This window comes from Tupaia chinensis, unplaced genomic scaffold (genome assembly GCF_000334495.1).
Source record: "Tupaia chinensis unplaced genomic scaffold, TupChi_1.0 Scaffold000393_1, whole genome shotgun sequence".
NCBI classification, from domain to species: domain Eukaryota; kingdom Metazoa; phylum Chordata; class Mammalia; order Scandentia; family Tupaiidae; genus Tupaia; species Tupaia belangeri.
In genome coordinates this window covers 460,467-478,046 of record NW_006159895.1, presented here as the reverse complement: position 1 = coordinate 478,046, position 17,580 = coordinate 460,467, and the positions used below count along the sequence as shown (strand labels likewise).

Here is a 17,580-nt window from a genome sequence, read left to right as displayed (position 1 = left end):
CATTGTCTATTCTCTGAGCTCTTGACAAAGATAAGTTGACAATTTATATGTGGGCTTATATCTGAGCTTTCTGTTCCATTGGTCTATATGCCTCTTTCTCTCTCTTTTAAAAAAAGGTTTATTTATCTCTTCCATGAGAGAGAGAAAGAGAGAGACAGAGGAGAGAGAAAGACAGTGAGAGAGAGAAAGAGAGAGACAGAGAGAGAGAGAAAGACAATGAGAGAGAGGGAGAAGAAGAGAGATAAATAGAGGGAGGGGCACCTGCAGCAGGTCTTCATGCCTGAATCCTACCGTGATCACCATGGGTATGTACACATGCCTCACGTGCACAGAGAGACTTCGGAACACAAACCTGAGACTTTACCTAATGGCCTCCACATCACACAGCATTATATTACCTCAGTACCACTGTGATGGGCCTATACATGACTCTTTATGTGGTGTTAACCTGTTCTTATTACTGTAAGTGTAGTTTTTTAATGTATTTTGAAATTAGGACATGTGAAGCTTCCAGCTTTGTTCTTCCTTCTCAAGACCATGAGTTTTGGGCTTCCATATGAATTGTGGAAGTGATTTTCTATTCTATAAAAAATGCCATTGGGATTTGTGTTAGGTATTGCTTTGAATCTGTCCTTGATGTTGGGCAACATGGACACTTCAATATATTATTTTCTCCAATCTATGGACATGATTGTGTTTTATTTCATTGTGTATTTCTTTTATCAATGTTTCATAGTTTCCAAAATATAAGTCTTTCACTTTCTTAGTAAAGTTTATTCTTAGATTTTTATTGGTGTGTGTTATTGTTTTAAATGAAATTTATAAAGTCCTTTTCTGATCATTTATTTTTAGTATTAGACAAGATTTTCATATGTTGATGTTGTATTCTGCCACTTTATCGACTTTTTTATTGTAACAGCTTTTTAATGCAATTTTTAGAGTTTTCTATATATAAGATTGACTGCAATCAGAGAAAATTTTACTTTTTCCTTTCCACTTGTTTGCCTTTTATTTATTTATTTTTCTTGCCCGGCTAAAACTTCTGATTAGGGATTCTAGTAGTATGTAGAATAGAAGTTTTGAGAGCGGGCATCCTTGTATTGTTCCTGATCGTGGAAGAAAAACTTGTTACTTTTACCACTTTTATATGAACTGTGGTCTTTTTATATATGGTCTTTATTATACTGAGGTTACTTTCTCTATTCTTACTTTGTTGATAGTTTTTTTGTTTGTTTTTACCATGGAATGGTGTTGAATTTTGTTTCTACGGAGAGAAGCATGTGATCTAATCCTTTATTCCATTAATGTTGTATATCATCACATTAATTGATTTTCATACATTGAGCCATCCTTTTGTCCTGTGGATAAAACCACTTAATTATGGGTATAACCCTTCTACTTCATAAATATGTACAATTATTATGTGTTAATTAAATAACAACAGAATGAAGCTTTTCTCTTTTAAAAATGTTTTATTTTAACTTTATTTATTTATTTATTTATTTATTTAATTTTTAATTGACCAGAGAGGGATCAAGTGAGAGAGAAAGAAAGAAAGAGAGGGGGAAAATGAGAAAGCAAGCTGCCATATCTGGGACTTGAACCATGGTCAGCCATGTGGGAGTGTCCAGTGCCTTAACCACCATGCCACGTACTGGTCCCAGTCTCCTCCACTTTTGAAGGAGAGTTCTGCCACACATGGTACTTTTGGTTGACAGGTTTTTTTGTTTGTTTGTTTGTTTGTTTTTGTTTTTTTGGAGAGATTTTTTTGCTATAGGGCACGTGAGCTCACCAGACAGACGGAGAGAGACGGAGAGACAGAAAGCGAGAAATCACCCCCCCAGAGGGGATGGTCATGCCGCAATCCCTTCTCCTCCATTCTCCTCTTGGTATCTTGGGCATGCACACACAGGCACCTGGCATGAGTTTTCTGGCAGGAGTTTTAACCCACCGGGTCCGGGACACGAACCGTGGTCGACTACGTGGGAGTCCAGTGACATAGCCATTACGCTAACTGCTGGTTCCCATTTTGTTTTGTTTTTTATTTTAGCTCTTTGGGCATATCATTCCATTCACTTCTGGCTTTTAAAACTCTGCTAAATAATCTGTTTGTCTTATGGACGTTTTCTTGGGTATGGGAAATTGCTTTTGTCTTACTGTCTTCAAAATCCTATCTTTGATTTTTGCCAATTTGATTACATGTGTCTCAATGTGGATTTCCTCGCAAATCTTTTTTGGTGTTCTTTTGTTTTCTCACATATGGACATCTATTTTCTTTCCCAGATTTGGAAAGTTTTCAGCCATTATTTCTCTGAATAAGATTTATAATCATTTCTTCCTCTCTTGACTTTCAGGAACTTTAATGTTTAGATTGGTCCACTTAAATTGTATTGGTGTCCTATAAAGCAACAGTTTGTTTTTGGATCAGGTAAAACTTCTGCTGGAAAGTTTTTAGCATATAGTTTTTGCATATTTTCTCTTAAGCTTTTGCTACTCTTTTTATTATTATTATTGTTATTTATTATTATTATTTATTATTATTATTTTTGTTCTTCTGGTTGAATAATTTATAGTGACCTGTCTTACATATCTTTCCTTTGGGTTGAGCTAGTCTGCTATTGAATCTCTCTAGTGAATTTTTGTTTCACATAGTATATTCTTCAGTTCCTTGAATTTTTCATGGTACATTTATTTAGTTACTTAGTTATAGAGAGAGGATATTGCCATTTGTCCATGTCCTCAAACTCACATTCTTCCTATCTCAGCCTCTTAAATGCCTGGAATTATAAGTACCTGCCACTACACCAGGCTTGCTTGGTATTTTAAAATATTTTCTCTCTATTGAAATTTTAACTTTTTTTTTCTTTTTTTTTTTTTCTTGAGTGAAACTTATTTATTTGGAATTTAGAAATTCCAGGCTGTATGATATCAATAAGTCAATAAATGTGAATTTTTCAAATATTTTATTATCGTAATCCCATTTTAGAATTTAATATAGAGATAATTTTTGGTAGAAACACTAGAAATACCCAAGGCTCGTAGTGTAAATAAGAGGTCTTGGGTTTTGGAAAACTACCCTGAACCATAGTTAGGGAGATTGGAAGAACCATCAAAGCCTTGGCCTAAGGCATAGAAGAAGATTGGGTGTTGAAAAAGGTGAAGAACAGCAAATAGCTTTATTAATGTATGACCAAGAAAAGGTTAAAAAAAAAAGTGCCAAAAAAACCCTAGCAAAAAAAAACTCAAAGTAATGCTAGATATGATGTGTATTTCTTTTTTATAAACTCAACTAGTAGAGGTGGAGGGGGTAGTCAAGACCCAGATAGAGCCAGTTTCCTGGAGATACTTTATCCCACGGCCCATTTTCTGGATTTTCTAGGAATCATTACTTTTGGAGCACAGAAAAAATATGCTAAAAAATACATGCTACAAACTTTCCAACAAAAGTTTAGCCTTCTCCAAGAACAAAACCTTTGTTTAGGCTAAGATGTAGTAATTATAGACTGTTCTGCTTCTAGTAGGCCCCCACTGATCCCAAACATAAAAATATACACCATGGAACATTGACAATTGAGTTCCAGTTTTGTTCCAAGCAAATATCCCAAAAGATAGTACCTGCTCATAATCAAGGATAGGGCACTGGTGGCCAGCCATGCATGGGGACTTTTGGAGCACAGAAAAAATATGCTAAAAATACATGTTACAAACTTTCCAACAGAAGTTTAGCCTGCTCCAAGAACAAAACCTTTGTTTAGGTTAAGATGTAGTGATTATAGACTGTTCTGCTTCTCGTAGGCCCCCACTGATCCCAAACATAAAAATATACACCATGGAACATTGACAATTGAGTTCCAATTTTGTTTCAAGCAAATATCCCAAAAGATAGTCCCTGCTCATAATCAAGGATAGGACACCGGTGGCCAGCCATGTATGGGGTCATCAGGAAAGTCAAGATGCATTTTTTGCATAGAAAAACATTAAAAATCACATCATGACTTTCCTGGTATTTTAAGACCAAATACCCTTAGACATTTGTTCTGTAGGGACCAGCAGTTAGCGTAATGGCTATGTTGCTAGACGCCCATGTAGTTGACAGCAGTTCGAGTCCTGGGACCCGGTGGCTTAAACTCATGCCAGGTGCATGTGCGATGTGCGTGCGTGCCCAAGATCCTGAGAGGAGAATGGAGGAGAAAGAATTGTGACGTGGCCATCCCCCCTGGGGGCTGATTTCTCACTTTCTATCTCTTTGTCTCTGTCTGTCTGGTGAGCCCATATGCCCTAAAGCAAAAAGCCTCTCCCAAAAAAAAAAAAAAAAAAAAAAAAAAAAGACAGAGGCTAGTTCCTTGGGTAGTCTCAAAAAAAATTTGGTCCCTGAGCAAATAGATCACCTCTTTTCCTTTCCTGAAGAAGTTGAGAGCTGGTATTTTTTACATGCTTAAACTGTGATGAGCAGGTAGAAGGATCAACGGTGTTTACTCACTCAAGCTGCTGCTCTGTTTTCTCTTGAGAAGCTTGATTGTGCTGGATATGTCAGAGCTGCATGAATGGAATGACAGAAACAATTACTCTGGGAAACCTCTCTCAAGTGGAAAAGTTGAGTGATCAATGCATGAAGTAAATCCTTCCCTCGGCTAGGCAAATCTTGGAGCTCAGGGTCACTTCCTAATCATGTGACACTGTGCTGTGGGCAGGGTCTCCAGTAAAAGGGTGTCCCATATCTCTCTACTGACTTCAGTGGCTCATATTTCAGGGAGCAGAAAACTTTTAGTTAGTTGCTTCTTTCTCACGTGGTGATATGTCCAGAAATGGTTGCTGATTAGGTATGTTTCTGCAGAGCAGAAGGATCCCAGACTTCCTTTTCTGCCATGTTGCTGGTGTCACTCTAAGCCCTTTTTTTTTTTTTTTTAAAAAGAGTCTTCATAATTTGTCCTATGAGATATTTGGAATTAGGTAAAATAATAAAGTAATTCAGATGATAGTTGACCCTGTTACTAAGTTTGCATGACAAATGATAACAAGCTAACACATGTAACTCTACCAAAAATATGATAGTGGTATCTAATGTGCATTTTATGTGATAAACAACCCACAAATAATTATGTCAATATGAGAGAACTACAAGAAGGCCAAGAATTTACAGCACAGGGCCATGAGCCAAGCAAACGTTTATTATCCCCTTGAATCTGTTCATTTAATAAGGCTATCTAGAGTCATAGCACTTGACCTTTGAAGTGCTCAAGTAGCAAGCTCCACATTTTATTTCTGTTCCTTTGTTTTTCTGTACAAATTCACCCCATATGTGTCTGCACTTTCTCTACTCCCAAGAGGAATGTTAAATCATTATAGGTCAATGGCAACACTTGTACTTCAAACAAGCCCACAGATGGCAAAGTCCTAGTGTAATTCCCTAGCACTGCCAGTGCAGCAAGTGATGGCCCAATATGGGTTTCCGCTTCCATTCTTCCTGCTTTAATATTTGATGAGTCTCTGGGCACTGTGTTACCAATTTCCCATGGTCTCTTTAAGGAAACCAGCTTTGTAGATTATACTTGTTTTGCGTGTCACCGTGCACACAGCTGGCACCCACAAGAAAGGAAAATTTAGGAAATATCCCTTCTTTATTTAATTCCTTCTGCAGGTGTCATTTCTGTGTTTTAGCCATCTGGTGTTCTGCAGAAAATAATCTCAATAGCAAAGATTTATTCAAATACACAAGCTGGATAAAAATTTCCTCCAAATAAATGTATTAAAGTGGCCAACATAACAAATACACTATCTTGTCTATTTGTTTTTGCATGTTGACTCCGATCTGCAGTTAAAATAGTATCACTTTTGGGCAGACTTTGGCTGAATAGGCTACATAAGAAATAATGCGTATATTAAACTGTCTTCTCCATTGTTTAAACTCTATAAAAAGTGTCCATTCCAAAAGAGGATCAAACCTGAGGATCAATGATATTATTCTTTCCATGTTTCTCTGTAAAAGATTTGATGGGTGGAAACAACAGATAAAAACTCCATTTTAATCTTTCACTACATTAAGATATTATAATATTAGATGAAGTAAAAGAACAATGTTTTGCCCAAAGAAAGGGTGATGAAGAGAACAAGAAAGGTTTTATCCAATCTTAATTTTACATATAAAAATGTAATCCCTCTCACATACATAATAAGTGGAAGCACCTGGGCTAGAACATTGTTCTTCTACTTCATGGTGCTAGATATTAGGTACTAGAACAAATTTATAGAGGAAAATGGATGACCTTGTTAACACAAACCTAATATGGCAGACAGGCTATGCAACTGGAGATTCCTTAACCTAACTTCGTCCCATATCCCTCAATTTTCAGATGGTCGACCTTCTCATTTGGAATGAAATGAGGTGATGTGTGTAAAATGTTGGTGCCAATCCCTGGAACAGAATCCCTGGAACACATAATACATTTTTTTTTATTATTTTCACAACTCAATTAATGTCAGAACTCCATATGAAACTTGGAGAGAAAGCAAGTCTTGTAAAGTTTGGTTTTGTTTTGTTCTTGGTTTCTAGTGAAAAATGATAGTTGTCCTCTCTAACCCTAGGGTGTGTACCTTTGCTTCATAAAATCCTTTTCCTCAAACCTGGGATATTTTCAGTTATACCTTTCCTATTAATTGAGGCTTAGCCTAGTTTTACAATTCTTCTAGGAGGGAAATTGAGATATGAAGAAGTACCTTATATAGTTATTTTACCAAATGATAAAAGCAAATGTAAAGCCAGAGGACATAGTCTCCACTCAAAAGAGATGCACATTACAGTAATCAGGCAAGGAATCTTCTGCCTACATCATTTGTTCCCTAGTATTTTTTCCTACATAAAAGCAAGAGAAGAACAGGGTTGAGTGTGATAATATCATTACAAGTTCTATTTTCTTATAGGAGATTAGTGACTCTGGGGGGCCATAAGTGAAACTGCCTTAGGGTCAAAATCTTTTCCATTCTGGTGTATTGTATGAAGTAGATGATAGGAAAATCATAACTGAAACAAATTTTTCCTCATGGAGGAATTCATTGGGGGAAATAAAGTATGTTGGAAAGGGCCAAGAATTCTTGTGACCAAATTCTTACTCCAGCATTTATTAGTTATTTGGGTATTGTCCTTGATAATATGCAAAACAACAGCAACAACAAAAAGAAAACTACATTAATTATCCATTCTGTATCACACTATCGGGTAGACCCTTTTTACTATTCTAGATTTGGCCACGTAACTCTGAGATGTCATGAACTACAAAACATTGTAACAATACATTTTCCAGAATGTATTCCTGTCATTTGGCAATGTATAACTGTGGTATAGTACCTGTCACGCAAAAATCCTCAATACATGTTATTATTATTATTAACATTTTATTATGAACTCCTTTAAGGAGTTCTAATTCTTTTCAAGGTGATGCCTGAAACACAGAAACTGAATAAAAACTTGTAAAAATAAATGAGTTGGAGATTTATTTGGGGGATCTAATTGAAGTTTCAAAGACTTTTGAAATGAAAGGGCACAGTAGTCTTCTGAGAATGCTATAGATCTAGTAGAAAACTCTCCAGAAGCAACTTTTGTGGCACTGAGGCCTCTTCTAGAAATCGCTTCTGCTGACGTTTGACCTTTTATCTCCTCTACTTTGCCACGTCCTTGAACTCCATCAGGGAAAGTCAGGGAGGGGCAGTAAGGAAGAGCAAAAGAGAGCAAGTGAAGAAGTGTATGTCAAGAACAACATCCAAAAAGTTACTTTTCAAAACAATTCATCCATTATGCTTGGGCCTTGGAGACGGAGTGATTGAGGTCTGTGAACACAGATTATTTCCAAGCGATTTGGCTCCTCCCTTTCCCAGGAGATCCCTCATTTCCACCTCTGTGAGCAGCTGCTCTTAAACTAAAAATTACACTTGCATATGAGAGCCTTAGACCAATGAGCAGGTCAGATAAATTATTGCAAACACAGGATAATGAGTCCAATTTCCGCCTGCAGTAAATGCCAGAGTGCCACTAGCAGGTCTGTAGTTTTCTGTAAGATAGGATAGGGGCTGATGATTTCACAATCCGATCATGGTAACTCATAACAATTCATATGCAGTATTTTAGCCATTGGTCAAAAGTGCCACATAATTTGTAGGTGATGTATTGGAGTTTCGTATGTATTTCATCCCACCTTTTTTCCCTTTGCAATCATTGGTGGAGTGGTTCTTTGGACCTGTTTGTTACCTCTTTCCTTTTGTAGCTATTATCAGCACAGTGAAAAATGGAGGACTGTATTTGTATTAGCATTTATATAAGATTTTCTATTTACTAAGCACTTTGGTAAAGTTCATATTAGTTTTCTTTCCCTTAGCTCGGTGTGTTCATTTGTGTTGCCGTATTTGCATTTTGTGGCTGGGGACACTAACATACAGGAGGTTTAAAGAGGTGGCCTGGGGTCACATTGAAAATTAATGGCAGAGCTGAGATTAACTCTAATTGTCTTTTAGGATTAGTTTATTGACCTTAGTACTTTTTCCAAATCAACTAGACCAGTCCTGGCATCACTGAGAGGAAGGTGAGCTTATCCAATTCCTGGCACATTTAGAAGATTGCTTTTAAAGAAGCAGCCAATGAGTCTAAGACTAAAAATGTCCTGATTACAATTCAGAAACATCAGGTCTAGTACAGTCTGGACAAGGATCAAGTGTTAGAACTTTCTTTGGAGCTTCAGATACATATTCTGTTTACTAGATTAGGTGTCTACTAGTTGATTATCTCATGGATCTCCTGAAATTGACCTATTTATAACTGTAATTTTCCTTTTAAACATGATCTCCAAATGAAATACTGCAGAAGTAGTTCATAATAGACTAGAAGCTTAGAGTCATCCCTTAAGACCTCTTTCTCTTGATGGTGGCTCAGTGGTGAACAATAATGGTCTGCAAGGCTGACTCACATGGGAAGGTTCCAGGTTTGTATCCAGACTTCTTGAGTGTGCTCAGCATGCCCACACCCATGACCCTGGGCTGGGGTGGAACTAAGCATGGATCATGGATCAGATGTGGTTTGTGTTGTACTTTGGAAGTATTAACACTAATCGTATGAATTAGATAGTCCCTGTCTAACATTATGGCAAATCCCAAACTAGTAGAATCTCAATGAGAGCAACTTTGTACTTCATTTAAAAAATAAATTAAAAAAAAATTCTTGTTTATAAAATTTCTGACCATGGTCACAATATTGGATTTTACAATCTATAAAGGCTGACTGGAAATTCACCAGAGAGAAACAGAGAGAAAGTAAGAGAGAGAAAGCCTTCCGCAATGGGACATGGTCATACCATTTCTCCATTCTGTCAGAATTTTGGGCACATATATACACATGCCTGCTGTGTTTTTCAAGTTGCCAGGTTGGAATTTGAATTGCAGTTGACATAAAGACTCTGGCTTCCTTAACCAGTACACTATAGGGCTGGTTCAATTTGATATTTAACATGAGATATGAATCATGATATGTTAACTATGAGGTTAAAATGTCTCAGGAATGTTCTCAGTATGATAAAAGAGAAAATTTTTATAACAACGCCCAAAATTTCTTAATTTCTACTCTATTTTTTTTTTTTTTTTTTTTAGAGATTTTCACTATAGGGCGCGTGCGCTCGCCAGACAGACAGAGAGAGACATAGAGACAGAAAGTGAGAAATCACCCCCCAGGGGGCATGGTCACGCCGCAATCCCTTCTCCTCCATTCTCCTCTCGGGATCTTGGGCACACACGCACACGTGCCCGGCGTGAGTTTTAAGCCACCGGGTCCGGGACGTGAACCGCGGTCGACTACGTGGGAGTCCAGCGACATAGCCATTACACTAACTACTGGTTCCCTTAATTTCTACTCTAAAAGTAATTTTAGACTTCTAGTTTTTTTAAAAATTATTTATTGTTACTTTTTAATTTTACCAGGGAGAGCTAGAGAGAGAGAGAGTGAAAGTGAGAAAGTAAGCACCAGGTCTGGGACTTGAACTGTGGTCGACCATGTGGGAGTCCAGCACCTTAATAACCATGCCACTTGCCAGCCACGACTTTTAGTTTTTGGATTCCACATATAAGTAAAATAATGTAGTGGTTTTCTTTTTATGTGTAGATTATTTCACTAAATTTAAGGTTCAGCCTGAGGACTACAGTTAATATTTTATTGTATTCAAGATTTTTGCTAAGAGCATAATTTTAGGTTCTTGTCTTACACACACACACACACACACACACACACACAGAATGAGATTATGGCTATGCTAATTTTCCTCACTATAACAACTATCTTGCTATGCATATAAAGACATGACGGCACTAATCACGTAGAACACTGTGACAACAGGTATAAATGGTTCTTCTCTGGAGAAACCTGTGGATACCTAGTTACTGTAGAGAAAGCCTTACAAAAAAAGAAGAGGATTTCACCTTTAGCTGCAAACCCACTCCTGGACCCCCGGAAAACTTAAAGAAGTCTAAAGTTGCCTCTCTGTCTCTATGTAGCTGTGTTGGCTGCTTCTAAAATGGCTGACAATGACCCCTGTTTTCTGGTATTCATGCTTGTCTGCACTTCCCTTTCTCTCGCATGGTGCTAGAACCAGGAACTTCTCCCTAATACATGACTTAGAGCAAAGTGATGTGATGGCACTTACAAGGCAAGGTTCTGAAACACTGATGGGACTGGCTCTGCACAAAGGTAATGCACTGCTCTAGAGAATCTGGACCCCACAGAGTGACTGCTGTTCACATGTCTGGCTGTAACACTTTGAGCACACACGTGAGCACCCCATGTCTGATGGCCTGGAGGATAAAGGAAAGGGACTGTGATGTGGCCAGACCCTGTGAGGTGCTTCTCACTCCCACATTAGGGCACTAGTGTGCTAGCATATGTAAAGAAAACGATGCATAAGAGACTGTGCCATAATAATAAAAAAAAAAGATTCTGGGTGTTGTTTCAAAGAATTTGTTTTTTATCATGTTAATAAAGTTTCTTTCCTAATTTATTAGGGGATTTAAAAAATAAAGAATGGATGCTGATTTTCATGTAAGATGGCTGGTTTGCCTTGATCTTGCATTCCTTCTCTGGCTTTCTATCATCATCATTCTGATGAATTCCATGTGGCAAGGCACCAAAGGAGGCCTCTAGCCAACAGTCAGCGAGTATCCAGGTCCTGCCAGTAACCACTCCAGTGAACTTGGAAGTCGATTGTCTCCTAGTTGAGCCTTTGGATGATTGCAATTGGCCAACAACTGATTACAGCCTTTGTGAGAGACCCCCCCAGAGTACTCAGCCACATCTGAATTCTAACCTGCAGTATCTGTGAGATGGTAATCCCCATTGTTTTAAGCCACTGAGGTTTGAGTGATTTGTTAACTAGTAATAAATAATTAAAATAACAGCAGTGACCTTAACATGCCCGGATAGATGCCTGGTTCTAGTCTATATATATTGGTTTTGAATCAAATTATTTACAAAAATGTTATTTTTTTCCCCAATGGTCAATATTAGACTTTGTTTTGTTTTAAATCTGATAGGAATTTTATATAAAGTTGAATAGACACAATAAATACTTAGCATTCTTGTCTTTTCCATGAATTAAAAAAAATGCTACCTTTCTTTCTTTCTTTCTTTCTTTCTTTCTTTCTTTCTTTCTTTCTTTCTTTCTTTCTTCTTTCTTTCTTTCTTTCTTTCTTTCTTTCTTTCTTTCTTTCTTTCTTTCTTTCTTTCTTTCTTTTTTTTAAAGATTTTTGCTGTAAAATGCATATTTTTGTGAGAGAGAAACACAAAGAAAGAGGAAAAGTGAGAAAGCACCCCCTAGGGGGATGGCCATGCCACAGACCCTTCTCTTCTGCTCTCCTTTCAGGATTTTGGGCATGCATGCCTGTGCATTCAGTGGGTTCAGGTTCAAGACTCAAACCAGGGAGTCAGCCATGTAGGATCAAGTACCTTAACCATCACTCTATCTCCTGGCCCCCAATGTTTCATATTTAAGAGTGGATACCTATCCAGCCACAATGATTTACACAGGACACTGCTTGCTGCTTTTTAGGTTGAGGTCGTAGGGAGGCCCAGGTTTGAGTCCCATCCTACTGTAAAATGCCAGACATAGTGGGGCATGCCTGAGAAGCTGTCACACCTGTGGTCATCACTACTCAGGAGACTGACGAAGGACAATTTTTTTTGACATGGCGAAGTCCTATCTAAAAACCAAAACCAAAAGACTTGTTCAACACACACACACACACATACAAAGAATAAATTTCTGTAAGTTTTTGGGGATATGAATTTTTAAAAGGTTAAAGATTTATGTTTCCTATGTTTTATAAGAATCATTCTTATCACATTACAGTTGATCAGATGCACGCATATCTTGAACTTAAGATAGTTGTTTCTTTTAACAATAGATTGTGTTCTATTATTTATTGTTTAAAAATGTAAAACATTTGTATATTTCCTCTTATTTTAAATCATAATGCAATCATTTGGGAGATATGCTAAACCACACGCGCAGGTTTATCGATGATTATACTCAGAGGAAAATAAACACATAACTTTTCTGTTCTTATCTTGCAATAGATTATAGAAATGCACTCCTCACAGTGCAGCTTCAGTCATCAGTAATTTGCTTCCCTACCATGATACTAGGCTTTAGAACATTTCAAAACCAAGACAACGTGTATTGTATCCGCTAAAGATTTTATAGAAAAGAATTTGGTCCCTATTCGTGCCATGTGATGGGGTGGGTTAATGTCTTCTTTCTTTGTAACAGTTTTTTAAAAACTTACTGTTGCTGCGAATGAAAGTTGACCTAGACCATGCCACATTTTCATTTGTTAACACTTGCTTGTTTAGATAAGAGCGATTATGCAGCTAAAAGCATTAATGTAGCTAATCCACTTAATAGAAGACAGTTCTTCAAGTTTATAAAGTAGCTTAGTTTCAACTTCTTAATTTTATTAGCAAAAAACACAGCCATTTTCTACTACCATAGGCACTTATTTATTCATCCAGGATTGCTCTAAGTAGGCGGCTTAAGACGTTTTTCAGCAATAGCATTCAATTGCTTATAATATTAAAATGTGCGCTAACTTCTCCTAAGATTTGGTGTCTTTTTCTTTTCTCTTAATCATTTTGCATAATAGTCATTTTTTCTTGGTAAGAGAGTAGTTATATCTAGGTGAGTATGGCAGTAACCATAAAAGTTCATACTCTCTAGTCATTATGCAATCCAAAAAATTTCCCAGAGAATTTTTCGCAATAATAATAATAATAACATAGATGAAAAAGCAATTACAGAGTAAAATCACTTGTAAACCTTAGTTTTACAAACTCTTACATTGCACTGAACATTGCAATGAACTTATGGATATTTGACAACTGATTTTAATATTAGTGTCAATTAAATAAAGCTTTGAGAAGACTAAAACTGTTTGCTCTTCCTATTACCATGATTAAATTCCAAAGTTTCAAGCATTGAAAAGTGGGTCTGACATTTTATTAAGAAAGAAGTGATTTATCCTTCCTTTCTAGAATGTAGTTAGCTGTCAATTATTCTTAAATAGACTTATAGAGGCACTAAATAGCATGCACACACATTGTAACATTTTGTTTCTCATTCTGAATGGTCAGGAGCTAGTAATTCTGACAGCCCCATAGTAGTTATCTTCCCAGAAAACTACATGCAAATGTAAGTGGTGAAACCTCAGATAAGGCATGGGATTAAGAACTAAGTTATAGAGAGAAAAGAAGACTTTGTACTGGATCTAATATCTATTTCTTAGTCTTTTTCTTTGTGAAGCTTTGTAAGAAAAATGTTAAGTTCAGAAAATCTTTTTTTTTTTTTTTCAGAGAGATTTTTTTCCTATAGGGTATGTGCCCTCACTGGAAAGACAGAGAGACAGAAAGTGAGGAATCACCCCCTCCCCCTCCACTCCCCAGAAGAAAGGTCACACCACAGTCCCTTCTCTTCCATTCTCCTCTTGGGATTTTTGGGCATGCACACACACCCAGTGTGAATTTTCAGCCACCAGGTCCAGTACTTGAACTGTGGTCAACTACATGGTAGTCCAGCAATGTAACCATTACTCCATCTGCTGGTCCCCAGAAGCTACTAAGAGTTAGCTCCCTTTTCCTTTCTACATGATTCATAATTTCTCTGAGAATTCACCCCAGTCTAACAGCATGAAATTCAGACAACAGTGTAAAGGAATGTGAACAAAAAATGAACACTGACGTGAACAACACATTTTTTCTACAGGGATACACGAAGCTGTGTAGTTTAATGTGCAACTATTATAACTATTTCTTCTATTTCAACTTAATCTCTGTGTCAAGTTTCTGCACTGCCAAATGGTAGAGAATGTAATGTCACTCAATTCTCTCAAAATTAACTGCATTTCGAATTCAGTAGACAGGGATCTCCCTTCTCTGGCCTTGTCTTCTGGATTGGCCTAATATCTTGAGGGGCTGGAGACAATCATGGCATCGGGTGGAGGGAGGCAGATAGTTCTTGGTTGATGCCTCTCTATGATTGCTTCTGCTCAGCTTTCCGTATTCCTGCCTGGGTTCATAGTTTAGGCCATGTTTTGGTGTGAAGTCATCTCCTCACAATTGGTATATTTTCCCAGGTCCTCTGACTCTCAATACTGTGCTTGGCTCTTGGCAACATGAGAAGACATGTGGCTGCTTCTTAAGCTGAGTATGGACGTGTGTGGACTGAATGAACCTGACTTGGTCCCACCTGCTTATGCATCCCATCAAGCCCATTGCTTGATAGTCTGTCTGATACCGAAGGCATGGGGTTCTCTGTGAGGCAAGAGAGACACTGGTCGAGGTTCTGCGTAGTGTTTGGACTCTCATTTCAATCTGAAGTTCACTTCTTTATTTTTTCATGCTTTTAACATCAAGAATTTAATAGTTTTTTCTTCTGGTTATTCTAATACTTGGTACAATGATGATCTTAAATCAAGTTCCCCAAATAAAGTAGGATCACAAAATGAAGAACAATGAGAAAAAAATTTGAAAAATATTTAGACTGATACCTTATAATATCTAGCTACAGCGAAAGCATTGTGTGCAGTAGTTAAGCATATGGACTTGGAGACAAAGGGGTCAGGTTGAGTTTTTACTTTGAGCAAGTAGCTTAGTGTCACTAAATCTATATCTGCAAGATGTAAAGAATAGTTCCAAATAATAGAACTGTGAGAATTAAACGGCATATTACATGAGAGAACTCAGCACAAGAAGGGATTGCTCATGGCTTGGCATAACAATGGGGCTCCCAAATTAATTTATTATAAATTCATAGGACCCTTGTGATATCCTATTTTTCATTACTACTCATTTTATGTTTTCTCCTTTTACTATTTTCCTACTGCTTTTCCTGTTTCACTCATATCACTGTTGCTTTGATAAGCTGTTTCTCATTTTTTTCAGCAATACCCAAGAGAAATCCACTTTATCATATACGGTGTATTAAGAGATAGGACAGTTCCATAGTGTGACAACACAGTTGAAACTTAGACCTTCATGCCTAATCACAGCATTTTCTGACAGTCAATGAACTGGGTGTCAAAATTCAGTCTTAAGGAAAACTACATAGTATTTTTACATTAATAGAATTTTGATATCCCAGAGTGAGAACAATTGAAAATCTTTGAAATCCTTGAAAGAGATAAAATAGTCCAAGTTAAAAAGAGACACAGTCCCTCACTTCTGGTTTTAAGGTGCTTCATTAGAAACACATGAATAGATCAAAAGCGACCCATAGGTGTGAACACCAAAAAGCTTTACAAGCCTCTATAGCCACATTCACATTTAAATGATTTCAAACTTGAAATTTTAGATAATCCATGTTTAGTTATGTCCACAGTTGGGGAAAACACTTTTTTTTTTTTTTTTAAGCTGGATATTAACGTTAGGTTAGTTGCTACAGAAAAATACTCCAAAGTAGATAATGGATCAAATATGAATGTTTCTTTTTCATACCCATAGAGTACAAAGCGATATTTCTGAAAGAAGGGTGACTCTGCTTAGAACAGTGAATTAGGAACCCAAACTTTTCGGTCCCCTGGCTCTGTATCTTCAAGTACTTCAATGAGTGAGTCCCAGGATTGCTGAGTTCAGTGTTTATCTTGAAGAAGGCTGTCATTATCAATAGGGACCTTGTATCCCCAAAGGAGAAGTAAGATTGACCGCTACAATTTTAAAGGAGGGTTTAAAACCTTTTATGTAATGTACTTTAACAGTATGTATGTTTTATATTTATCTGGAGGTTTTCCATGAATTCTTCTGCTAGTTTTCCTTAGCAAGATTGTTATGTATTTTGTGCATCCAACAAAATGTAAAGTCCCCAAGCGCAGAGTTACATTTCCACAACTCATCATGATATCTGGCTTGAAGCTTTGTTCTTATCAAATGACCCAGTGGACTAATGTAGTTTTGGGTTGCTCATTTTACTAAACTTTGCTGCTAAGGGTCTCTAAAGTGATTAACTAGTTGAAAGAGTTTTTGCTATTCTTGAAGTTGCCCAAAATCCTGTCTAGAAAACATTTTTTTCTCATTGTTTTTTCCATCTAGATCTAGATCTTCAAGAACTGTAAGATTACATTTAAAATTTATTAGACTTAGATATCTGTGACTGGAGGGAAAACACCTAGAAGCTGAGATGCATTCTCTGTAACAAAATGAAATAAAGAGCTTTGTTTAGTGTAATGTGGCTCAATAATTTGTTTTTGCCATGGAAGTGGTACAAAATAAATTCTGGCAATAGGCAATTTGTTGATAGTAATAGAGAGTTCTCTAAAAAATATGGGTGAAATAAGGCATGCAGAAATCATTTTAAGGCACATAATAGAAACTTTATACACTCGATTGTGTGTAAGTAGTGAAGCTTATTTAAATCCAAATGCTAATTATATAATATAATTATGCTACATATTTATTAGAAGCAAATTTCTAATTAAAGCTAATCCTCTTATGTTTATATAGTATATTGCAATAATTACCTTGGGGCCATACAATATGAATAAATTTTGTTTGTTGAATCTTTGTCATTTTGGTAGGAGACATTGTTATTCTTTTCTTCTTTTTCTTTTCTTTGCTTACCCTCAAAATGAGAGTTGTTCAATTGGTAGTTTTGTTTATATCCTTAAAAGAATATGTTTGCTAAGAGAGAGCTTTATCCATGCAATTTGATTGCTCCTGGGATATTCAATTTGAATCTTGATTAGTTAAGTAAGAAATATTCCCCTGAATAGTTCTAGAACACCTTAGACAATTTAGTATAAGAAAAAAAAAAGAACTATAGTGTACACATGATGGAACTGTTCCTGTCACCGTTAAATAAGACTCTCTTCCTGGCGTTATACTGTTGTACTTCATCTCCCGATTTTATTTCAGGATAGTAATTCTTCTCAAGGAGTTTTCACTTTTTAAATTTATAATAAGATAAAGAATTTTGTGATACCATGGGACGTCTCAAACTCTGTTTCTAAAGTTCTTTTTTTTTTTTTTTTTTTGGTAAAATGACGCTAGATTGTGATGGACATCTACCATTA

The 17,580-nt window shown here is 36.7% G+C and overlaps 1 pseudogene; it reads right to left on the bottom strand.

Annotated features, from left to right (window-relative positions):
- LOC102483674 (LON peptidase N-terminal domain and RING finger protein 3-like) overlaps nucleotides 1-17,580 on the bottom strand; it is a 45,974-nt pseudogene that overhangs the window by 17,030 nt on the left and 11,364 nt on the right.